We start from the raw sequence: 25,723 nt of genomic DNA on the forward strand, positions 1-25,723 counted from the left end.
TTATTCTTTACATCTGTGACTCTATTTCTGCCTTGCTACTAAGTTCATCTGTACCATTTTTCTAGATTCCACATGTAAGTGATATTAGATGATATTTGCTTTTGTTTTTCTGACTTAACTTCACTCTCTATGACAATCTGTAGGTTCATTCATGTGTCTGCAAATGGCACATGAAATACCTGAAATATTCTTTTTTTATGGCTGAGTAACATTCCATTGTATATATGTACCACATCATCTTTATCCATTCTTCTGTGGATAAACATTTAGGTTGCTTTGTGTCCTGGCTCTTGTAAACAGTGCTGCAGTGAACATCACAGTGCCTAAATAACTAGTGATCTCCAAAAATGAGTTTCCAAGATGAAAGAGACTAATTATATTGCTTTTGAGATGATAAAAATATTTGAATGTACAAGATTATGACTAAAGGCTTAATCTGTAGCTTGATCTGTCATTCAAAGCTGAGTTTAAATCTGCTGCTGCTGCTGCTAAGTCACTTCAGTTGTGTCTGACTCTGTGTGACCCCATAGACGGCAGCCCACCAGGCTCCCCCGTCCCTGGGATTCTCCAGGCAAGAACACTGGAGTGGGTTGCCATTTCCTTCTCCAATGCATGAAAGTGAAAAGTGAAAGTGAAGTCTCTCAGTCCTGTCCGACCCTCACTGACCCCATGGACTGCAGCCTACCAGGCTCCTCTGTCCATGGCATTTTCCAGGCAAGAGTACTGGAGTGGGGTGCCATCTAAGATCCACTAATTAATGTTGTTATGCCTTTGGGCAAATACCTATTAAATAATCAGTTTCCTCATCTGCAAATTGGGTAAATAGTGTCTTGGTTATAGAGATGCCATAAAAGTTAAATAGAAAAATGAATATAAACTATTTAGGAAATTGTTTATCCCCTGGTAAGAATGTAGTTACTGTTGATTATTATGGTCTGTTGATATAAGCATCAGCTAAAATTTCTGGGAAATTGGATGCATTGCATTTCTGTCATGGCATGCCTTCTTCAAAGCATCATCATTTTTTATTTGATCTTTTAATTCTATGCTTTGGTACTTTTTAGGTCTGTTATTTTTCAACTTGCCAGTTCCTTTTTTACATTATAACCTATTAAGTTGCCCTTACTATGCCAAGGAACTAACTGCAAAAACTGAGCATTGCTGATTTTAAATACACACTTGAGGCAAGCCAGAAACTTTGCTACACCCTCTTCCTGTATGAAGAGAATCAAGAACTTAAGTTCCCCGCTTGTACCAGCATGTTCAGTAGTAACAGTATTTTCCTTTTATCAACAGTACTATCCTCTTAAATGTCATCACTGTTGTCCATTTCTGCTTCTGAGATATCAGTGTCCACATTAAAAACAAACTTTTTAAAATACAAATTTCAATCCTTGGAAACTTGTTTTGCAGAGATTTAGACTAAACGCTGGTTTAGCATTTCACATAGTTAAGGTTTCAGTTTTCCCCATCATACATATTAAATGTTTTCTCAGTTTTCTGTTTGCCTTTTTAAATGTATTTAATCCACATCAACAGTTCACTAATAGCGAGCTGAACTAGACATATTAGTCTCTTTTCTTAATATATATGAACAACCGTATCTAAAGTATTGTAAAAATGCAATGTTTTTAGAGTATTTACGTTCACTAGAGGAGGGCATTGGAAATTAATGTAAATAAGTGCAGTATGTTTTATATACTTCCTAACTGAGCTTCCAGTTCTCCGATCTTCTGCTCTTCTGCATCCCATGTTCCATCACATCTTTGCCACCGAGCTTACTCTTATTCTTAAAGACTAACTTGCACAGAGATGAGAAATGAAACTTGGTTTCTTCCCAGGGAATTTTGGTGAGAAGTGGGGTAGGTAAGATAGGACTAAACAGGTGTAGACTGAAAGACATCTCAGAGAAGGTGAAGTAGTAGATAATCTAAGAAGTGCACTGTAGCTGAGACTTTAAACCCATGAATAAAATTGATACTTTGACTCAAAGGCTGCTTTCAGTTCCCTGCTCTCATCTGGGATATGCCCTCTTGAAGCAAACGCAGGCTTGCTGCAAATATGCACTGCATTAGTAGTTAAAACTGTTCTTAACACTCTTCAGCTGAGCCCCTCCTCCTTCAGCCAACACTTCTCCTAACCCTTCCAACCAAAGACCAATAGCTCAGGTGTTGGCTGTTTAGTTTTCCTGAAGCTTCTAGAATGTCCTTTGGTTGAGACCCTTAGACGTTCTTTCATTCCAACCAGACACCAGTTTGCTCAGGTGTTGGTTGTTTTTAGTTTTTCTGAAGCTGCTAGGACCTCATTTCACATTGAGAGACTTAGAAGTTCTTTCATTCCCTATAGAGAAGACTAGGGTAATTGAATGCTGAGCGAGTGGGCTTTCCATATCGGCCAAGTCAGCCACCACAGAGGCTTTGGTGAAAACTCCTTCGGAGTGAGGCACAGACTTGTGAATATCACATGAGAGCCAGGGCTGAGACGGGGCCACCTCAGCTGGGGAAAACCCCTGACTGCTCACCAGGCTGGACCCAGCACAAGTCACACCAGTTTGGTTGCAAAGGCCAGCAGGGCTAGCAGAGCCCAGCACGACAAAAGGTAGTGTGTTGTGGTGGATGCCACATGAATAATTACTATGACCTTTATAATATCTTTCACTTTTTTTTTAAATGGTCTTATGTACTTTTGTTTATGTCTTCTATGTTAACTGAGTGCCACTTGCCAAGTTTCCATGTAAAGCTGTGTTGAGAATTTTCTCTTATCAGAGTGACATTGAAAAAATGGATAGTTTTGGTGTCTTTGTGATACCAAAGCATCTTGTCTGTGAGCATAGTTTATGTCTCTGTGTATTGATATGCATGTGGATTTCTAATCTGGTTCTGGTCCACAGAATTCTATCAAGGCACTTGATATATATTACACATTTATTTATTTATACATTGTATGCATTATATATTTATAATATCATTATGCATGTATTTATTTATATAAAATCACTGTGTTCCAAGTGTAGCAGTGGTAGAGTGTGGTCCTAGAAATTCTGTTTGAATTACGCCATCTTCTTGCCAGAATCGCTATGAAGTCATTCTTAATTTTTATTTTCTGAGCTGATTCTTTGAAATACTTAATTTTGCAACCAAAATATTGCTTCAGAGTGTTTTGAAAAGTAATTACTTGGATGCATTATGTGAAGCTTAATAATTTTAAGAAATAACATGCAGAGAATAGCATCTTTAGAGATTTTGGATAATAGTAAAATAAGAAAATATTGTTAAATGCATAAAATGCTTTTCTATAAAGATAAGTAAATACTTAAAGTAGAAGCAGATAATGTGGAATTATAATTTTGATGATGAATATTTCTGAGAGTCATGTATTATACATATGACATATTATTTATGCTTACATCCTTAAATGACATTTTGGATTCTGAAACAAGGAAAATTACTACTTAACACATCTTTGTTTCAAAGTTCCAGTTCAAACAATTCACCCTTTGTCATCAAAATAATAATAATAACCTTACAAATACAACTTGGAGAACTGGTTAAGCCATTTTAAATCTCCCTCTTTTCTTTCCCCGGAAATGACCACTTCTAGAGATAAAGAAAATTTTTGTTTCTGTAAATGTTTCATTTAACTTTTGATTAAGAACACAGTGAGACTACTTTCAATAGAATATATGCTGCTGCTGCTGCTAAGTCGCTTCAGTCGTGTCCGACTCTGTGCGACCCCATAGACCACAGCCCACCAGGCTCCTCTGTCCATGGGATTCTCCAGGCAGCAACACTGGAGTGGGTTGCCATTTCCTCCTCCAATGCATGAGAGTGAAGAGTCAAAAAATATGGAACGCTTCACGAATTTGCGTGCCATCCTTGCACAGGGGCCATGCTAATCTTCTCTGTATTGTTCCAATTTTAGTATATGTGCTGCCGAAGCAAGCACATATACAGCCTCATATATCATGCTTTTAAAAAGTTTTTCAACTACTGTGTCAACAAGTAGTCATAATCAATAAAATTCAGTCTCTATTATCTTTTATTTTATCCCTTTTACTTCTCTTATTCTTTGTTATTTAATTATACCAGTTTCTTGTTGATTAATTTAATTTGGTAATTTATCCTTCTGAGTTTATCTGGCTGTAAACAAAATGGGTGATTGGAATGTATCTTGTTGGTTCTTCTGACATCCCATTTTCAGACTCTGCCCTCTCTCAGATGGTTAATTTGGCCGTCACAATCGTATATGCAAAAGAACTCCTGGGATGTATGTTGATCCATTGTTTTATGCTGCTCAGTGATCACTTGCCTGTCCAACTAGACACTGTGCTTGTTATTTTCATGGAAATTTCTTTCTTGGCTCTTCTTAGGTGTGCTCTGCTTCCTCCTGTCTCCACCCATCCATACTCTTTATGTATCTAGGAGTTTAATAAGTTAAGCTCCAACACACACATTAGCTGCTGAAGGCGTTAGGATACCGAGAGTCACAATCAAAACCATTTCTGTAAACCTGTATTAGGAAGTGCAGATTGCAGGGAACTGAATGGAAGCATCCTACTTTCTGGAGTCATTTGTTTTGACGAGAGCCTGAGTGTAAATTCAGTGCAAAACACAGACAGCTATTATGCAGTTAATTATGCACAAAGTAAACATGTACAACTGCAAACAGCAAAACGCCACCTAATAATGGATAACTCCAGATTTATGGTATGCATGCCCAATCTGTAAAGGCTTCTACTCATGAATCTAAAATGAATGGAACATTACCTAAATGATCCAGAATGAAGGATTTAATACATTGCTCTACCCTTATTGCTACTTATTTCTTGTCAGCAGATTTTTCATTTTGCTTTAATTTATTGTACATAAACACTATGCAAATGTTTGGGTCATATTTAAAAACATATGGCTTGTGCTTATGATTACTGGCTAGGCATTTTATTACAAATTACTTGTTAAGCAAATCACTTTCTTAATTATACAGGTTAACATATAATCATTGTGCCCACATGTACTTGTTACATAAAGCCCCACTAAGTAAACACACTGGGCATAATTTAGGTAATATGTTTATGTATCATCCCCCACAGGTGTCACTGTTGCTTCCTAATTATTTTCATCCATGCAAATGAAATGTCTTTTGTAACAAGCATTTCAAATTTTGTATCTCCTGCTAGTAGAGAGATTGTTCTGAAATTTAATACAGAATAAATTGTATCATTTGATACTTTTTTCTGTCCCTCAGATGAAAATAATTGAAAAGAAACTAAATTTAAATATTTTGTATCCCTTGTTCCAAGAGATTAATATGACAAAAATGCCAGAATTGCAAAGGTTTTAAAGGATATCTAAATGAATATCTCATAGGTAAGAGAAATTAAAGGTGGGGAGTAATAAAATGTAGGAGAATTAAAATTAATTTATAAAACACATGTTGAGAGACTTTTGAGATTGGACAGATCGAGCGGCCAATTTATTAGTTAAAACAGAAACACAAAAACCAATGGTTAATGATACAAAAATGTCAAACTAATCCACTGCTTCAGAGAAGCAAATTTACTGTTTGTTCTGAAACTAATGTATCCTGTGCATGCTTTTAGAGAAAACACTCCTTAATAAAAATCCCAGATGTGTCAAAGTGAGTTCAGCCATTGTAACAAATGACCACTCTGATGGTAGGTTGATGGTGGGGTTTTATGTGTGGTTGGAGAGACAGGGAGGATATGGAAACTCAATACCTTTTACTCAATTTTGCTATGAACCAAAATCTGCCCTAAAAAGTTTAATTAAAGACCCAAACAACATTCTCATAGTTAATTCTTGTGATAGGCTATAGGTAGTTTCTCATTCTGACCTGTGGTGTAAAAGGATAGCATAATTTCAAGCACAGAGTAAAAGCTGCCTCCTGTGGGTCATAAGGAAGGTGATGAGAAGTAGGTCATAGGTAGTTTTGTTACGTGATAATAGAGAATGCCTCATTTAAGCTATTTCTGTAAATTGATATATTTTCCATATCCTAAACTGATATATATTACAAATTCTTTACATGGGTCGTAACACATTAGGTCTCCCACTTATACTAAATTCTTTTTTCCCTGTTTTAGTTTCTATTGCTATTGCTATCCACTTTTCTTTTTAATGTCTGAAAGTGATATATTAGTTGCTTAGTAGTGTCTGACTCTTTGCAGCTTCATGAACTATAGCCTGCCAGACTCCTCTGTCCATAGGGTTTCCCAAGCAAGAATACTGGAGTGGGCAGCCATTCCCTCCTGCAGGAGAGATTCCCAACCCAGGCATTGAACCCAGGTCTCCTACATTGCAGGCAGATTCTATACCACTTGAGCACCAGCCCATATGTTTTATTGTACATAGTTTCTATTGCTGTTGCTATCCACTTTTCTTTTTAGTGGCTAATGCACCATTAATCCCTCTAAGTATATTTTCTTCTCAAACAATGTAATTTTGATCTTTAAAAGTTTCATTTAGTCTTTTCTATTTTTTTAAAATTTTTTACTTGATACTTTTACTTAGCTTTTTATAAATTCTTATTAAGTAATAACCAACTACCTGAAAACAAATTGTTGGTTGGTATTTAGGAAGTAGAAACCTTGGATCATAGCATAACCAAATTATACACAGTATTTTTTAAATAGAACAATCAACTATCGGTAAACATTTCTGTATTATTTATTACATTGTTCTCACAAAAGTGGATCAATTTTATTAGTTTAATTCAATGGAATAAGTACTTACTGAGAGTCAACTCTGAATATACTTCCATTATTTCTCTAATATGGAAGATAAATCTACTTACAAAGAAGACAGTGTGATATTAACCTGTAGAATTTTATTGACCTTTTAAGACTTTTTACAATGATATGACTACTATATCATTTTAGGAACAGAGTTTGCCCTTATTAGCATACTTTGAGGCCATACCTATTATGGGTTAATACAAGGCAGATGGAAACGAAATCACAACTCAGTCATCAAACAGGTTTTCTAAAGCAACAGGATTAATTCAAGAAATTATCAAGAGATTACATTGTTTCCTGAGTTTAGGTGCATCTTTGGGTATCAGTTTTGAGTCTAAATGAATAGTAATTCTCATTCTCAAATGTTTTACTTGACATCATAAATGGCACCTGCTTAGTGTTATGCTGTTTGATTATATGAGTATTTATGATTCATTATTTAATTGATGTAATTCCTACAGATAGTCAAACAGAAATACAATTCTATGTAGCTTTCCCCTAGACCTCAATCCTGGGAAGTCTACAGTCAGATTTTTATTTTCCTTTGACAAATATAATTACCAAATTCTGACGTTTGAGGACTTAATGATAATCATATAGATTCTCTACAGAGTTTCCATTACCAGGCAAGGTTCAAAACTCTTTATTTTTCTCAGTTTCATTTCTACCTTAAATTCTATTTGTCTCCAGTCTCCTCTGCCTCTTGGAATTGCCGAAAACTTCCAAATTTTCTGTGATCAGGCACACCTTCTCACTATGCGGCATTAGCCCTTTATTTTGCATAGAAAAGTGAATGCAACTGACATGATGTTGATGGCAAGTCATGCACTTTAAAAGTGAGACCAGTGGCTATGATTCTGTGTATATTATATACTGGTTGGTATATCAGTGAAGATCTAACTTGATAGATATATTGTTTAATAATTTCCCTTCAAAGATCTGGAGACCTTGGTAGTGAGTGACTTTTGGGAACATAAGTCATATAGAACGTATAAGTCATATAAGAACATATAAGTCATATAAGAACATATAAGAACACATATGTCATAAGAACATATAAGAACATATAAGTCATATAAGAACTTATAGTCTTTTCTATATTTTTAATGTCTCTTAACATTTACAATATATGGACTACAGCTGTGACTGCTTTAGTGTCCTTTTCTGCTAATTCTAACATCTGTATCAGTTCTTGGTCAGTTTTGATTGATGTATTTTTCTTATTATGGGTCATATTCTCATGCTTCTTTACATGTCTAATAATGTTTATTGAATGCCAAATGACATGATGTCACCTTGCTGTGTAACTTGGTTTTGGGACACAGTTGTGTAACTTAAACATAGTTTTTATTTTTTCCATTCTGCTTTTTCTTTTAGAAAAAATAACTTTTTGACTGTGTTGTGCAGCAGGTGGGATCTTAGTCCTCTGGGATGGAACCCACACTCCCTGCATTGGAAGCACGGAGTCTTAACCAGTGGACTGCCAGGCAAGTCCCTCCATTTTGCTTTTTAAAGTTTTCTAAGCAAAACTTTTCTGAGTACTGTACCCCATGCTCCATGAATTATGAAATTGTCCAATCTTACTGAATCAAACAGGTACTATTTCATTTCCTATGTAAATTTCCCTGCAATTCTTTTGGATGGTTCTTTTCCTGGTCTTGAGTAGTTTCCTTAATACTTCTGCTGATCAAACATCTATTGATTTAGTTAAAATATTTGCAGATATCTGGAGTTCTCTGTGTAGCTTCCTTCTGTGCTTTCTCTGGTTTTGCGTAGTTTCCTTAATACTTGTGTGATCAAAAATATACTATTTAGTTAAGATATCTGCAGATATCTGGAGTTTTCAGTGTAGCTTCCTTCTGTGCTTTGCCCTTCCTTCGTCTCCATGGATACTCAGCTCTGTCTTTTTCATCAGGGAGTGTGACTGAATTCCAGCTCCTTGCACTGTCTTGGGCATTTTCTCAAGGCAATAAACTGTGAAAATAATTAAATTGGGTTTATCTTGTTTTCTTTTCTCTCAGGGATCATTGTCCTTTGTTGTGTCATATCTGGTGCTTTGAATAAAGTTGTTTAATGTGGGTTATTTTATTTTTTGATAGATTTGTGTGTATATGTGTGTGTATATATGTGTGTGCTGCTGCTGCTGCTGCTGCTGCTAAGTCGCTTCAGTCGTGTCCAACTCTGTGCGACCCCACAGACGGCAGCCCACCAGGCTCCCCTGTCCCAGGGATTCTCCAGGCATAAACACTGGAGTGGGTTGCCATTTCCCTCTCCGATGCATGAAAATGAAAAGTGAAAGGGAAGTCGCTCAGTCGTGTCCGACTCTTAGCGACCCCATGGACTACAGCCTACCAGGCTCCTCCATCCATGGGACTCTCCAGGCAAGAATACTGGAGTGGGGTGCCATTGCCTTCTCCAATATATGTGTGTAGTGGTAGAGAAAAAAAAAAAAAGAAAGAAATTAAATCCAGTCTCTGTTTCTCTATCATGTCAGAGCAGAGGTCAGTATATATAGTTTTATATATGTGATAGGTTCTCACAGTGGTTTTACTGGTCTACAGAAATGTGTAATTTTCTTTTTTCCGTAGATACTGGCAGATTTTGTTTTAAAATGTAACAAATTATAGTTCTGCCAACACTATATAATAAAGTACCTTTCCCTATATAAACTCAAAAGTCAGTTCTTTTTAAATGTTTCCAATCGGGTTAAAAAGTTATCAATCATTTTTAATTTAATAATTTGTATTTCCTGTTATTGAATTTAAGCATGATTTTAATGCTTGTTGGTCATTGGAATCTTCTCTGCTGTGAATTGCTGAGTTGTATATTTTGCTCATTGTTTTGCTCTTGTGTGGGTAGCCATTTTCTTATCAATTTGTAAAAAGCACATTCTGTCTTTTAATAATTCTGTGTGTAACTTGTGTTGTAAATATTTCTAATGTATTGTTTGTTGTCTAATATTTCTTTATTGGTTTTGTCTTATATCTAATTTTTAGTTAATTTTTAAGTTTTAATTATTTGGTTGAAAATAGCATTTTTGTTTGTTTGTTCTAATAACAGCAAGGTTTTATAGTATCTGGTTAAGAAAGAGAACATTTTCCCTGCATTGCACAGGTAGCATTCTAGTATTCCTTACAAAGTAGAGGGTTATGTAGGCAGTAAACAAGGAAACTGAAACCAGAGCATCTATGTCCTTTCCATTTTGCTATAGATCTGTTACTTGCATAATCATAAGCTAGTAGGAGACACAAGTGATGCAGGTTTGATCCCTGGGTAGGGAAGATCCCTGGAGTAGGAAATGGAAACCTGCTCCAACATTCTTACCTGGAAAATTCCATGGACAGAGGAGCCTGTTAGGTTACATCCATGGAGAAGCAAAAGTCAGACATGACTGAGCAACTGAATACATGCACTCACACACACACACACACACATAATTAAAATAGACTATCACTTTTTGAGGGAGGAAGGAATAGAAAGAAGGGAGAGATAAACAGAAAATAGAGACCTTTAAACCATGATTTTTTTTTGTTCAAAACGTAAGTGGTTGTTATATCTAGATTATTTTGAGAACAAGTGATGCCGTTAACTGTCATCAGCAGACCCGTCAAATGAGATTCAACACATTTCATAAAGTTTTATCAACCAAAGTTTCTAAGCCAGCTGGTAATACTTCTGCTTGAGAATGAAAAATGTGTATTTCAGTATATACCAAAAAAAAAATGTAAGCGTATATAGTATTAATGCCATGAACTCATTTAACAGCATCCTCTTGAACAACTCATTGGAAAATACTCTGATCCTGGGAGGGATTGGGGGCAGGAGGAGAAGGGGACGACAGAGGATGAGATGGCTGGATGTCATCACTGACTCAATGGACGTGAGTTTGAGTGAACTCTGGGAGTTGGTGATGGACAGGGAGGCCTGGCATGCTGCAATTCATGGGGTCACAAAGAGTCAGACATGACTGAGGAACTGAACTGAACTGAACATTTCATGGTGATACAAGGTGGTACCAGACTAATGTGAAACAAGTTTTCATCTCAAGGAGAGTATGCATTTCAGAGATGAATCCTATAATCATAGCTCTCTTGCATCTCTAATTGAATAATCATACATTAGTCCATGATAAGAAGACCTCATCTTTTATTTTAGCTTTAATTCCATAGAAGTTTGAAACTTTAAAATTGTTCATTTTTCTTTATTGTACTTTTGAAGCTGTCCAAATTTCATTGAGTGGTATTCTTTCCTTTCCATCATAAAGGATCTGTTGAAGAAAGTGGACATTCAATTAATGACTCACCTGACACCATAGCTTCCTCTCCAGAGTGATACCTTAGCTTTGAGATACACTGAAGCTTGACTCTCGTGACATTTCACTATCAAACATTCAGGTAAATTGCTTAAGGACATTAATTTCCCTGCCAGTCTCTCAACGCAGTGCTTCAGAAATGTCCAGTAATACAGCAAATGTTATAAAATGACCTGAACTCATTGTCATAATATATAAATGTGGTTATTCAGTCTGGTATACTGTCTTAACTTCTTATATAGTAGTGACATTTATATGCGATGTCTTTTTGTAAAGTGTTCAATTTATGCCATATTAAAGAAGAGAAAAAATAGATATAAGGGCAGTTAGAAGCTACAGAAGCAAGTAGATTTTTCAGCTTTCACCGTGTAAAATATTTTTCTAGGATGTATATTATAATGTTTAGTATAGTGTTTTAAAAAATAGAATTATTTACAAATATGGCTCCATAAATCCCGTGTATTGTCTATCCTTATTATTCTAACTTTACTAATAGTCATAACAATTTTGTGTGTTTATTCTAATTTCTTCAAATATATTGTTACTCAAAACTTACCCTGTAATTTTTATGGCTTTGTATCCTCAATGACTTGTGTGCAACTGAATATGTAGTAGAGAGTCAAAAACACATTGACTTTTTTTTTTTAACGATTTAGAAGTATATATTGGATAGCCTACATGTGACATAAATATTAGATAAATAAATTAATACATACCCCCAAAGAACATATATTCAATAAGGAGAAGACAGAAACATACAGCACAACCATACATATACATATTTACACAAAAACAAAGCAGAAATTAGAAGAAACCATCCAGAAAGAGCTAAAACACACACACACACACACACCAAAATTGTTATGAGAATTTAGAAGAGGGTTTGGAAACTAGCAAAATTCATTAAAAAGATACTGCCACAAAGTAGAGACATAATAAAATGTAAAATATTGAAAGGTGTAATTATTCCTATGAAGTAAGACCAGAAAACACATATACAAAAATTCTTAATAGTATGGCCAAATTTTAAGATGGTAAATATAAACATGCAGAGCTCAGGAGATAAATAGAAGAAAAAGACACAATCATTTGAGGAATGAAGACTAAATTACAAGGGGCACAAAGGAGAATAGATTCCATAAAATCAGTAACAAAAATAAATGATAGAATTGAAAGAAATTAATAAAGGTGTTATTTAAAGAAGTTGAGACAAAAAGTAGATATAGAAGATAGTCAAGTGGGATTCAGTGTATGTACAATTTGATCTTATGTGCCAAAAATAGAAAAATAATAGATGTTGTAGGAATTCAGGATGTAAATGCTTATATATTTCAGAGGCTTTTTCCACACCACACCTGCATCATTATTTTTTTTTTCCTCTTGAAGTTTGTTCATTAACAGATTTTAATTAAATTTTGCACTTTCTGTTTTTTTTTTTCCCATCATTGAATCAGCCAGATTGAATAAAAGTGGATAGACATTGCAGTTTTTTTATATTAAATAATATGGGCTCATTATTTTGTGACCAGACTGTCAGGTACAGAATTTATTAATGCCTCTCTGTAACTTAAATTGCTTTGCATGTTATCTATCCAGCAAAATCTTCCATAACTTCCCAAGTTTAGGGTAAGTCCTGAATGATAACTAGAATATATCTAAAACTCTTTGAATATGCCTTTTTCATTCCCTGTCGCCCATCCCCACAATGTCCTTTCGGCCTGCAATACCTTCCACCATTGCTCACATGCAAAGTTTATGCTGAAGCCAATAGCTCTAAATGTTTTTCCTTCATAGGAAAGGTATATTGGATTATTCTTCTTTCTGCTCCTCTCATGCTTTTTGTATTCATCCATCAGAGCAATTGTTATGTTGAGTTATAATTGTTTTCTTATATGTTTCTTTACCACAGGATTTTAAACTCTTCAACAATGTGAATGTTCATGATGTAAATGTCATAATCTTTATAAAGTCTCTATAATATTTATAAACTCATTATTTTAGACAGTTCTTGCAACCTACTGCTCAGTAAATGGTCAGTGATTTTTATTTATTTAACTTACTTTCAATAAAACTAAACTCTTTTAGCATTTTCTCAACAAGGAAGTCCCAGTAAAGTTGTGTGTTCTCAATTTTTAAAAATTTTCAAGCCCTTGGGACCTGTTGCATTGTACTCTAGTCCTCTGAGAATCTTTATCTCAGTGTCCTTTCTGTTACAATGGGTGTATGAGTTAGATGCCTTATCTTTACTTTTGTTTTTTTTAAATGTCCTGTCTCTTTTTCTGGACAGCCTGAGCAAGCTACCTCATCTCTCTGTGCTTTACTTTGGGCATCTGTAAAACAGGGATAATAGTAACATCCACATGTAGAGTTGTTTTGAAGATTAAGCAAAGTTATATATGTAAAGTATTTAAAACAATATATAAAAAATATATCCTTAAAATGGTTCCCATCCCTGTAATTGCTGTTTCCAACTGTTTCTACTACCTTTACTCATTTTTGACCTGGTACAGCGCATAAGTGGAAAAAAGACTTTGCACTACCTCTTGGGAAAACCAGCCTATCTTTATGTGCAATTACTCTAAGTGATGGCTTCTCAGGTGCTATGAATTTTTCAGTCTGCCTACAATAGTCATGGGTTGTTTAAAGCCTTACTGCCAATGATTAGGGCCATTCTCCAGAAACAATATTGACTATGATTCTTCCAGAAGCAATGGGGAATGACAGTTAACAACTAATTGTATTTAATAAGAGCTCCATTTTAAGAGGGAAAATAAATCAGGAATCATTAAATTATCATTACTAATACTATTGCTTGGTGGTCCACACCTGTGCTATGGGCATGTCTGTGATCTAGGAACCAAAAGCTGTATGTTAAATTACTGTTACCATTATAAATCCTCCTGAGGAAATAAACAGTTCTGATTCTGCTGAGAAATTTGCATTTACAGTTAGGTAGTTAAAGTTGAGATGAAGAGAGGTAATATGGCTCATCTACAAAATGTGGAAGAACATGTATGTCACAGTTAAACACAACTTATAAATGCCTCAATGCAAACAGATCTTACTGATGACATGACCGTTATTTCAGCTTCTTTGGCTTTTTATACCAGATCTTTTCCTTAAAACTGTATGGCAGTTTGGGTGTACTTGTGACATGTAGAATGAGAAAATTAGGACAATTTTTTTTTCAATTTGGCCGTTTATTGGAAATGCAAAAAGAGTCACATTTAATCAATAATTATTGAATTTTTTTTCCCTCAAACTTTTATTAGGATGAAAAATCTCATGTATTAACATTATATCAGTTGATTCAGTGGGATGCATCTTTTGATACAGAGAATATATCTGTACTTACCAATAAATTGACTAGGCAATTGAATAGTCAATTATGGTAATGAATGCTATCAAAAGAAGTTAGGAAAAACTATATTGACACAGTATTTATATGAAGATAAATATTTTGTGAAAAATAATGCACAATGATTTCTTAATCTACATTATGTATTTCTTGATCATTTCCAATGTAATAGCATTTAAAACACTACAAGTTTTGTCAACAACACAGATAACAAAATCTTTGTGCTCACAGACCTTACATTGCAGTGCCAACATGCTTGTGTTAGAAATGTATGTTATCACTTAACATTAAAATTATTTATGAAAGACTATCGTCGATTGACTTCCCTGGTGGCTCAGATGGTAAAGCATCTGCCTATAATGCAGGAGACCTGAGTTCCATCCCTGGGTCAGGAAGATCCCCTGGAGAAGGAAATGGCAACCCACTCCAGTACTCTTGCCTGGAAAATCCCATGGATGGAGAATCCTGGTGGGCTACAGTCCATGGGGTCGCAAAGAGTTGGACACGACTGAGCCACTTTACTTACTATTGTCAATTACCTTTTCAGATGAAATATTTTAGCAGGTAAACAAAGTCAGGGTTTGCTTTATATCTACTTCTACAGATATTTAATTAAACAATTTTCCACCAAACTAAACCGTTTTACCAATTAAATTCCTAGAGTGGGAACTTTCAGCATAAAGAGGCTTCACATTATGAGCCTTTGCCTTGGCTTTTTGCCTTTTTCCACAGTTTCTCTCTAAAAATTTTAATAGACTAATCTCTCATTTCAGTGAAGTTTTTGTTGAAATTCCCTCTGAGGGAATGACCGTCACCCTTTCTAATAGAGTATCTGCATACTGTCTCTCTTTACCCACTGTACTTTTTGTGTGTGTGCTTATTACTAACTGATCTATTACCTGTGCTTTTTGCTTATTGTGTCCTTTACCATGCAGAATGAATGCTTCATGATAATGGTGAATTTTTTTCAATCATGGCCATACCCCTGTCTCTGTATTAGTGATAGGAATATGGTAAACTTTCAGTAGATATTTAACAGTGTGGTAAATCATGATGTATATAAATGAAATTTCAAACTAATTCTGTATAAAAGGAATTCATATCAAACAGTTACCTGAAATGAGAAGGAGTTTATTTTATTCTTTCTGGCATAACAATGATCTTTACTATAAAAGAAGGTTGGGTGGCTTTTTGGCTGTAACTTAAACTATAAATACTGTTTCTAATCATTTCAGTTTGGCTTCTTTTTTAACCTTTTAAACATCACACACAAGTAACTTCAATTAAACAGTCTACTTTTAAGACAGATTTTAAAAAAAATACTGGTTTTCTTTCACTGTGCAGTTTTACACAGAATTCAGTCAGTTTGAGAATCTTATGTGTCTTTTGCAAAAGAGTTTTTACTCTATTATAAAACTAATTATTAGAAAAAATTTAAATGCAATTTTTCTAGAGAACTGAATATACTCATTTTTTTAAATTTCAGATTTTCCTTAAGTAATTATTCTAAAAGAATTTTCATTTTACCAGGGGAATTATATAAGCAATATAGTTTGATCAAAATGCTACCTGAGCAATTTATGTTTTTCATAATGTGGCTCTACTTCAGCATGGTCATGCAAATGGAAGCAATAGGAAATATTTGATAGAAACTGAAAGAAAAAGACCGGGAAAGTTTCATGAGGAGTCTGAACTCTGGTCTTTATTGGTATTGTTTTGAGGCCTGTGCATTGCACATAATGGTTACTCAGTGAATTTTTATTTGATGAATAAAACATATTTCCTAAATGGTGCATTATATAAAATCATTTTAGGTTTAGTTAGGCAGCAGTCTTAAAATACAAATTTCTAGAAAAAGATTGTTTACTTTCTAGTGTTAATTTTTCAGTGATCTTAAAATCAGATAATTGAGTCTGTATAAGAGACATTATGTCATTGGCTAAGACCAAATGAAAAAGTGAAGTCACTCAGTTGTGTTTGACTCTTTGTGACCCAATGGACTATACCCTGCCAGAGTCCTCCATCCATGGGATTTTCCAGGCAAGAATACTGGAGTGGGTTGCCATTTCCTTCTCTGGGGGATCTTCCAGACCCAGGGATCAAACCCAAGTCTCCCACATTGCAGGCAGACTCTTTACTGTCTAAGCCACCAGGGAATCCCCAAAAGAATGATCTGCCCTTCCTGAGGTTCGAACTCAGCACCTTCAGATTATGAGACTGACGTGCTGCCTACTGCACTAAGAGGGCAGACCAAATAGCTGAACCCTATTATTCTGTAGCTGAGAAACCACATTTAGAGGGAAAATAGTTCAGCAGAAACAAAACCAAAATACTGCATTTAAGCACTGTTAGGTATTTTACAGCCTTCTTAATCAACAGATATTATTAATTTATATTTCACAAGAAAGTACTGTTATCTGAATACTGAGATAATTTAAAGTGTCTCACCAAAAACCTTAAATTTATGTTTCAACATATTTTGAAAAGGTATACATTTAAGCAACAAAAATTAATTACTATAAAGAGAACCATCTGAATCACATTGATTCTACTGATATCTACTCTTGATAGCACTCTTAAAATGTAGTTTGCCAAGATAATTAGCGGTCTCTTTGTTTTTCTTTCCCAACCATCTCTTTCTGTTTTTATTTTTAACTTAGGTTTTTGAATTTCTAAACATAGACCTATTGACAATATAAGAATTTCATGTTTATTGTCAAATAGTATGACACTTTCCTTTATGTCATTTCCAGTAATAGAGAATTTCCCCTCATATTTAATCCTTAAAATTTATCCAACAACTAAGTGAAACACTGATGCAGTGGACATGACATGTCAGTCCCATATGACATACCTGTCACATTAGCACAAGCATTGGCTAATAGAAGGCAGGGAGTGGTTTATAGGAAGAATTGTTCCCAGGTTTTTAATTGCTTTGTGTTGTCAAATTACTACTGCTAGGGAAAAAAAAAAAAATAACAGGGAGTGCTCAATTAACTAAAATGCTATGAAGAGAGAAAATAGAGGAATATAGTGGTGATGGAGGGAGGGAAATCAAGTTTTAATTGGTTTTCAGAGAAAGAATTTTTTTTAAGAAAACTGTCAAATCAAAAAAAAATTGCCACAGTGACAGATTTTATTATAGTACATAACTGTGCCAATCACATGTGATGGAGAATAATATTATGTATCTGCTAAAATCTGATGGGTAGCAGTTTATATCCTTGGAAACTTTAGTAAAACAGAAATGTATTTTCCTAGAGACCATGCTGAAAATGATTATTTTATTTCAAATCTTATGTTTGTAAACAAACATTGTTTCTGTTCAAAGAATGTGTTTGGAATATTCTAAATGAGTCATAAAATAAATATTTTTATTGTCATTTTTAATTACTCAAGGGTTGGAAGATATTCCTTTGGATTTTAGGCAAATGGTGAACAATAATTATCTATGAGAGATGCCTATTTCTAAAGAGTCATTAAAACTTATAACTTAGAGAATAATTGTTGAGGTAGAGGAATGTGTTGGAAATAATAGTATATTGGAATAGATTAATGTCCTAATTCATCGTCCATGTGGCTAAGGAGTAATAACTTATATGAGCATTAAAAAGAGAGTTGGACTAGATAAATTGCTAACATCCTATATGTCTTTAAAATATCATTATTCTCTAAAATATTTTTACATAATTAGAGACCAAATCAAGGTATATTCAAGATCTTTCTCCATACCATAGTCTCTCTAACCTTAACAATTTTTAATATTATAATTAAACTTTCCCTATTTGTTTAATTGTAAGCATGTATTTCTATATTTTAGTACACCTCTATTAAATAGTAACTACATACACACACAAATATAAAATTCCATGATTCTCAAAAGATTACACCATAAACTGAAGCACCTGTATAAATTTGTTTCCTCAAATTAACCTATTCCTCTAATATTGAATTATTCCTTTACTGAGTTTGCATAAGTTGTATTATAAAGTTACAGTTGAGCTGCTAAAAATTATTATTCTATTTATTGGTAGATTAAAAGTTGTTATGCCTCTGCTTCTAATTAGAATGGCAAGAAACTATTTGCTTCTTTTTGTGATTATTAAAGCATAATTTCCATAATCTGCAGATTTGTGTTTTAATCTCACTCTTTTTCTCTCACTTCTGCTCTCCCTACCCCTCTCTCTTTTTTTTCTTTCCTTGTCCTTTCTTTTCTTCCACTCTCCCTCTTTCATTTGTACTCACTGTCCTTCCCCTCTCTGTCTCTCTCATTTTCTATTTTTGTTCTTGATTCTTCTCTTCTTCTTCACACGTTCATTGAGTAGGTAATGTACTTAGACACGTGAAGAGATATATATAAGTGAATCACTTTGCTGTACACCTGAAGCTATCACAAGATTTTTAATTAACTATGCTGCTGCTGCTGCTGCTAAGTCGCTTCAGGCTCTCCCGTCCCTGGGATTCTCCAGGCAAGAACACTGGAGTGGGTTGCCATTTCCTTCTCCAATGCATGAAAGTGAAAAGTGAAAGTGAAGTCGCTCAGTTGTGTCCGACTCCCAGCAACCCCACGGACTGCAGCCCACCAGGCTCCTCTGTCCATGGGATTTTCCAGGCAAGAGTACTGGAGTGGGGTGCCATCGCCTTCTCTGTAATCAACTATACTCCCATATAAATTAAAAATTTGAAAAGAATCTGTGAAGAGAAAATAGTCATGGCTTCAGGAGACCTAATGTTTAAGAAGCCCTGTAAGGCAGATGGCAGGTACTAGGGGAGTGTTCCATGTACTGGTTAAAAATACTGATGAGTTCAGAACTGTTGTTTCCTTTTATATGTATGTGTGTGTGTGTACTAAGTTGCTTAAGTCATGTCCAACCCTTTGCAACCCTATGGACAATAGTCCATCAGGCTCCTCTGTCCATGAGATTCTCCAGCAAGAATACTGGAGTGTGTTGCCATGCTCTCCTCCAGGGGATCTTCCCGACCCAGGGATCAAACCCTTGTCTATTACATCTCCTGTATTGGCAGGCAGGTTCCTTACCACAAATGCCACAAGGGAAGCCTCTTTCTGTTTTATTAGGATTTTTTTTATTCCTATTTTTTATATATAGGAATAAAAACAATCCTAATAAAACTTCATAGAGTTTCTTAAGGATAAGATGATATAATGCATAAAAGGAACTTAGAATATTGCCTGATTTACATGAATGCTTAGTAAATACTATTATTTACAATAATACAATATATGTATCATTTCAATACAATGTATCATTGTTGGTGTTAGTGGTAGTACCAATCATAGAAGTAATAAAGCATGATTTAATTCAGCAATCTCCTTGTTCTGGACATATAGTTTCTTTCTGAATATTATACTATAATAAGCAATTTTGTGATGAAATCCTTGAAGCTAACTCTTCTGCCCATAATTTATTGCATTCTTATTATAATCATAGTTTATATAATCATATAGGGAATTCAGAATTTCTCATTCAATAGTTATACACTTTGAAAGTTTTTAATATTGGTTTCACTAACTTGATGACCCAAAACTTCTTATATTCCCATTAAAAAATGTGAAAACTTTGAACACATATTGGTAATTTAGTTTCCATTTCACTTGTGACAATTTGTACTCAAATATGCAGCCCATTCCAGTGTTCTTGCCTGGAGAATCACAGGGATGGGGGAGCCTGGTGGGCTGCCGTCTATGGGGTCGCACAGAGTCGGTCACGACTGAAGCGACTTAGCAGCAGCGGCATGCCCTGTGTGAGGGTATGCATCGTTGCACTCACCTCACAGAACAGCTTCTTGATATAAGCTCTGAAATTTAGTTAATGAAAGGGCACGTTGTTGATGTTTCATTTTGGATGTTTTTAATTACTTATGAGATTAAATATTTATCTGGTTTATTGACATTTTTCTGTCTACTTTTATAGATCAGTATTTCTTGTCTATTCATCTCCCCTGTTCTTCTGCATTATTATGGACTTATTTATTCATGTATTTAAATAGTTTTTTCAGGACATCTCTAGAAAACTGGGGTGTTGAGAAAGAGTAGTTTCCCTGTGTGCTCAGTCTTACTGATTATTACCCTGGATAACTTACATATTTGTCATTTGTTTTAATGGTTGGATCTCCCACTTAATATTAGTGATTAGACATGCTCCAGACATGTGTTTGACTTAGATGCAATAGTTTTTAAATATTAAGATGCATGTTAACTATACAATACAGATACTTTGCTATTTTCAATAAAATAAGTTTTCTTTTAAATATGTGACAGTTACAATTTATTTTTGAGTCACTTTTCTGCATTGCTAAATTGTATTTTTAGCTTTTTGACTAATTGCTGAGGCAGATAAACATAATCTGTTTTTCTAACATTAAATCTTTTCATTTATAAAATAAAATATGTAGTAAAGGAGGCTTCTTCCCTTGTGGCCCAAATGGTAGAGTCTGCATACAATGCAGAAGACCTGGGTTCGATTCCTGAGTTGGAAAGATCCCCTGGAGGTGGGCATGGCAACCCTCTCCAGTATTCTTGCCTGGAAAATCCCATGGACAGAGAAGCCTGGTGGGCTACAGTCCCTGGCATCACATAGAATCAGACATGACTGACTGACTAACACACACCTCTAATAATAGTATATTACTAGTTACCTTTTTGCTAGAGTTGACATCTCTAGAAAACTTTCAAAGTGTATAGCTATTGAATGAGAAATTCTGGCAGTTATTCAAAGTTTTTTACATTTTAAAAACACATTTATTCTTTTTTTGCATCATATATTTTCATTTCTTCCAAATTTAGTAGTTTGCTCCATCAGTATATTTATTATATTGATTTATTATTACATTAATATTGCTATATTAATCATAGAATCACAGTAGTACTCATACTATTGCTTACTTTTATACTATTGTGATTGTTATTATTGTTTAGTTGCTAAATCATTTCTGAGACTTTACGACCCCACAGCCTATAGCCTGCCAGGCTCCATAGGATTTCCCAGGCATGAATATTGGAATGGATTGCCAATTGTTATTATATTATTATACAACTGATGACTGTTTTTCTTTAAAACAACTCACTGTACAAATAAAAATACATATCTTAAAAAAAGGAATTTTGTTACATTATCATAACTAATAATTACCTGGCATCACCATCTCTCATAGAATATTAACAGTAAAAATAAATGCAATGGAAACAAAACAGTGCTACAAATTTATAACAATAAAATATCAACAATGAATCACTTTTACATAAAATACATACTAAAATATTTTTATTTGGTAGAAGAATAGAACTATGTATTTTAAAAAATTGGATTCAGGGTTGAATAGTTGAAAAATAAGCCATGGTTCAGCATCATTGTCGATTCTAATTTGACTTTGTGACTATGTTAAGAATCACTGAAAAGTCTTAGTTGAAAAGAATAAAATATATTTAAAAATTTCATCAAAGGACGTAAGTTGATTTTTGTTATAAAACTCATACATACCTGAAAGAAAAAAAGGAGCGTATAAAGTGTAAGTATCTAAAGAAATCTCCAGAATCTGTTGTTCAGAATTTGGCAGTATATTGGATAATACCTGTAAGAGTGAGGTTTATCTTTCTGTTGCTTTACCCTATTATTTTTAGCATTTGTTTTGTGAAATAACATGTTAAAGGCCTTTTAGAAAGACTGTCAATTATTTTTTATGATATTAATAGTTTAAAGTGTTTTCTTCCAGATCAACACATAGTCACTATTTGAACATAAAGAAATTCAATATTTGTTAGTGTTTGAAAAAGTTAATGAGGTCACTAGAATACTGCCTAGAGCCCTGGGCGCACACTCAGATTATATCATGCATTCAAAGTTTATTATATTCCAACTCTGTACTAACTGCTTTGTATTGATTATTTTTCTGTTTTTCTGGTTGATAGGTATTGGGATTTTACACATCTTTTTACAGTGGAGAAAATAGGGTCTTAGAGACATTGAGAGAGACCACTGCATGGCACTAATGGGTGGGATGGGAGGTAGAGCAGAACCTAGGCCTGTATAGTCTGGATCCATGCTGGCAAATGTACACCTCCATTGCTTCAGTGGCAGTGTGAGTGGAACATGAACTGTAGAGACGCCTCTGTCTTCTGGGAAAACTGAGCTCCTTGGACTGGATGGCAGGCTGCCCAGATGCTTATGACTGCTTGTCTCAGAGGAGCCCTAGGGCTGGCTGTCACTCTTTGGAAAGCATTCATATAAGTGGGTGTTATTTTAGTACATCAATATTTTTTATTATGAATTGAAATATTTATCAGTCAATCCAGAAAACACTTTGGCCTTGTGATACTTTAAAAAAAAAAAAGCTTTCTTATTTTCTCTGACATTATGTTTGTTCTTAGCTAAAGGGTCAAGATTATATCAAGACTGACATTAATATTGCTGACCTTGGTGCAACATTCTATTTGTGTGGTAAAGAAAATGAATTATAAATACTCTTAAGCCATAATTATATTAGAGACTGTAATAGATTAGTAACTTAAAGGGTATGAAACTAGACACACAGTATGAATTTATTTGAAAATCTATATATTTATGAACATACAGATAGAAATATTACTAGTCTCTAAAATGTTAACTATAGTTATTAAGAAATAGAGATAAAATTATATTTTCATATTGAGTACTAAATTTCCTCCACCATTAATTAATATTCCTTAATGAGGAAAAAGTAAATTTTATCTTCTAATGTGTTTTTTTTTTTAATTTCCCTGAATCTATATTATAGAAAGTTATTTTACCTGATTCTGAAGATTTTTCCTTTTAGTTTTGAACAAAGAAATATTTTAATACCTGAGAAAATATTTCATTTTGATTTTTCCTTACAGATGAAAGTTTATAATTTTGCATTTTAGGGAGCAGAAATTGATTAGGACCCTATCTAAATATTTTGAATTCTGATAAGAAATGTAAAATTTAGTATCAGTCTTATTTATTTTTTAATTCATTGATAAACCAAACTAGGAAAAGAAGAAGGGAATTGCAGGTGAGGTATTTTTGGAAGCAGTCGGTTTTATTGGGAAGTATTTCTTCTATTTTGTCATACCATCTCAAATAAGGTGTGGTAACATTATTGGTCAGATTCTACAGTGTTAACGGAACTAAGTTTGTAGATGAAGGTGTGTTTGTAAGTGAAAAGTTCAGCACGTGTTTGTGTGTGTTGTCTCTTTGTTATTTTTGCATTTTCCATGGAATAACTACTATTTGTAAGTTTATGAGTAAACATTAGAGGAAAATGTTTTCTTATATGGCTGTCTCTCTGGCTCTTTTCTAAAGCTGGTTTATGTTGGGTCAGTCTTTTCAATTTATATTGCTGTGGGCTAAAATTCAGGTATGGGTGAAAAAGAAGACTCGCTGTCTGAGTCACTCACTTTCTTTCTCTGAAATTTCTTAGGCCTTGTCAGTTCAGTTCAGTTGCTCAGTTGTGTCTGACTCTCTCTGACCTCACGGACTGCAGCATACCAGGCTTCCCTGTCCATCACCAACTCCCAGAGCTTGCTCAAACTCATGTCCATCTAGTTGGTGATGCCATCCAATCTTCTCATCCTCTGTCATCTCCTTCTCCTCCTGCCTTCAGTCTTTCTCAGCATCAGGGTCTTTTCCAATGAGACAGTTCTTGGCATCAGGTGGCCAAAGTATTGGAACTTAGGTTAGCATCAGTCCTTTCAATGAATATTCAGGACTGATTTCCTTTAGGATTGACTGGTTTGATCTTCTTGCAGTCCAAGGGACTCAAGAGTCTTCTTCAACATCACAGTTCAAAAGCATCAATTCTTAGGCACTCAGCTTTCTTTGTGGTCCAACTCACATCTGTTCATGACCACTGGAAAAACCATAGCTTTGACTATCTAGACCTTGTTGGCAAAGTAATGTCTCTGCTTTTTAATACGCTGTCTAGGTTGGTCATAACTTTTCTTCCAAGAGCAAGCATCTTTTAATTTCATAGCTGCAGTCACCATCTGCAGTGATTTTGTAGCCCAAGAAAACAAAGTGTGTCATTGTTTCCATTGTTTCCCCCTCTATTTGCCACAAAGTGATGGGACCGGATGCAACAATCTTCATTTTTTGAATGTTGAATTTTAAGCCAGCTATTTCACTCTCCTGTTTTTACTCATCAAGAGGCTCTTTAGTTCCTCTTTGCTTTCTGCCATTAGGGTGGTACCATCTGCATCTCTGGCATTATTGATATTTCTCCCAGAAATCTTGATTCCAGCTTGTGCTTCATCTAGCCCAGAATTTCACATGATGTATTCTGCATATAAGTTAAATAAACAGAGTGGCAATATACAGCCTTGATGTACTCCTTTCCTAATTTGGAACCAGTCCATTTTTCTGTGTCTAGTTCTAACTGTTGCTTCTTGACCTGCATACTCATTTCTCAGGAGACAGGTAAGGTATTGGTATTCCCATACCTTGAAGAAATTTCCAGTTTGTTGTGACCCACAAATTCAAAGGCTTTGGCATAGTCAGTGAAGCAGAAGTAGATGTTTTTCTGGAATTCTCTTACTTTTTCTATGATCCAATGGATGTTGGCAATTTGATTTCTGGTTCCTCTGCCTTTTCTAAGTCCAGCTTGTATATATGGAAGTTCTTATTTCAGGTAACGTTGAAGCCTGGCTTGGAGAATGTTAAACATTACTTGCTAGTGTGTGAGATGAGTGCAGTTGTGTGTAGTTTAAAAATTCCTTGAAATTGCCTTTCTTTGGGATTCAAATGAAGACTGACCTTTTCCAGTCCTTTGGCCATTGCTGAGTTTTCCAAATTTGCTAGCATATTGAGTGCAGCACTTTCACTGCATTATCTTTTAGGATTTGAAATAGCTCAACTGGAATTCCATCATCTCCACTAGCTTTGTTCATAGTGATGCTTCCTAGGTCCCACTTGACTTTACATTCCAGGATGTCTGGCTCTAGGTGAGTGATCACACCATGGTGGTTACTGTAGTCATGAAGACCTTTGCTGTATAATTATTCTGTGTATTCTTGCCACTTCTTCTGCTTCTGTTAGGCCCATACCATTACTGTCATTAATTGTGCCCATCTTTTCATGAAATGTTCCCTTGATATCTCTACTTTTCTTGAAGAGATCTCTAGTCTTTCCCATTCTATTGTTTTGCTCTATTTCTTTGCATTGATCCCTGAGGAAGGCTTTGTTATCTCTCCTTGCTATTCTTTGGAACTCTGCATTCAGATGCTTATATCTTTCCTTTAGTCCTTTTCCTTTTGCTTCTCTTCTTTTCTCAGCTATTTGTAACT

General features: G+C 34.7%; 1 protein-coding gene and 2 non-coding genes across 31 annotated transcripts in view; 1 reads left to right on the forward strand and 2 right to left on the reverse strand.

The window, feature by feature from the left end:
- Positions 1 to 25,723, forward strand: part of LOC147365924 (uncharacterized) — an 851,918-nt gene that overhangs the window by 495,415 nt on the left and 330,780 nt on the right. For 6 of the 29 annotated variants that reach the window (XR_015133039.1, XR_015133040.1, XR_015133041.1 and 3 more), the window contains exons 1-4: positions 2,179 to 2,598; positions 8,132 to 8,241; positions 10,520 to 10,634; positions 11,019 to 11,148. The exons of 1 other annotated variant lie outside the window; for it this stretch is intronic. The gene's annotated coding sequence lies outside the window, so the exon portion shown is untranslated. Of the gene's footprint in view, positions 1 to 2,150; positions 2,599 to 8,131; positions 8,242 to 8,853; positions 9,168 to 10,519; positions 10,635 to 11,018; positions 12,774 to 25,723 lie in introns of those variants that run through there. 22 more of the 29 variants (XR_015133034.1, XR_015133031.1, XR_015133030.1 and 19 more) reach the window with 16 other exon arrangements.
- On the reverse strand, positions 3,839 to 3,945 carry LOC147365927 (U6 spliceosomal RNA). Its single transcript, XR_015133533.1, has one exon. It is a non-coding gene; the product is annotated as a U6 spliceosomal RNA (small nuclear RNA).
- TRNAM-CAU (transfer RNA methionine (anticodon CAU)) lies at positions 16,599 to 16,671 on the reverse strand. Its single transcript has one exon. It is a non-coding gene; the product is annotated as a tRNA-Met (tRNA).

Source organism: Bos grunniens, chromosome 9, assembly GCF_055505025.1.
Source record: "Bos grunniens cultivar Pamir isolate PY7600 chromosome 9, Bosgru_T2T1.0, whole genome shotgun sequence".
Taxonomy (NCBI): Eukaryota; Metazoa; Chordata; class Mammalia; order Artiodactyla; family Bovidae; genus Bos; species Bos grunniens.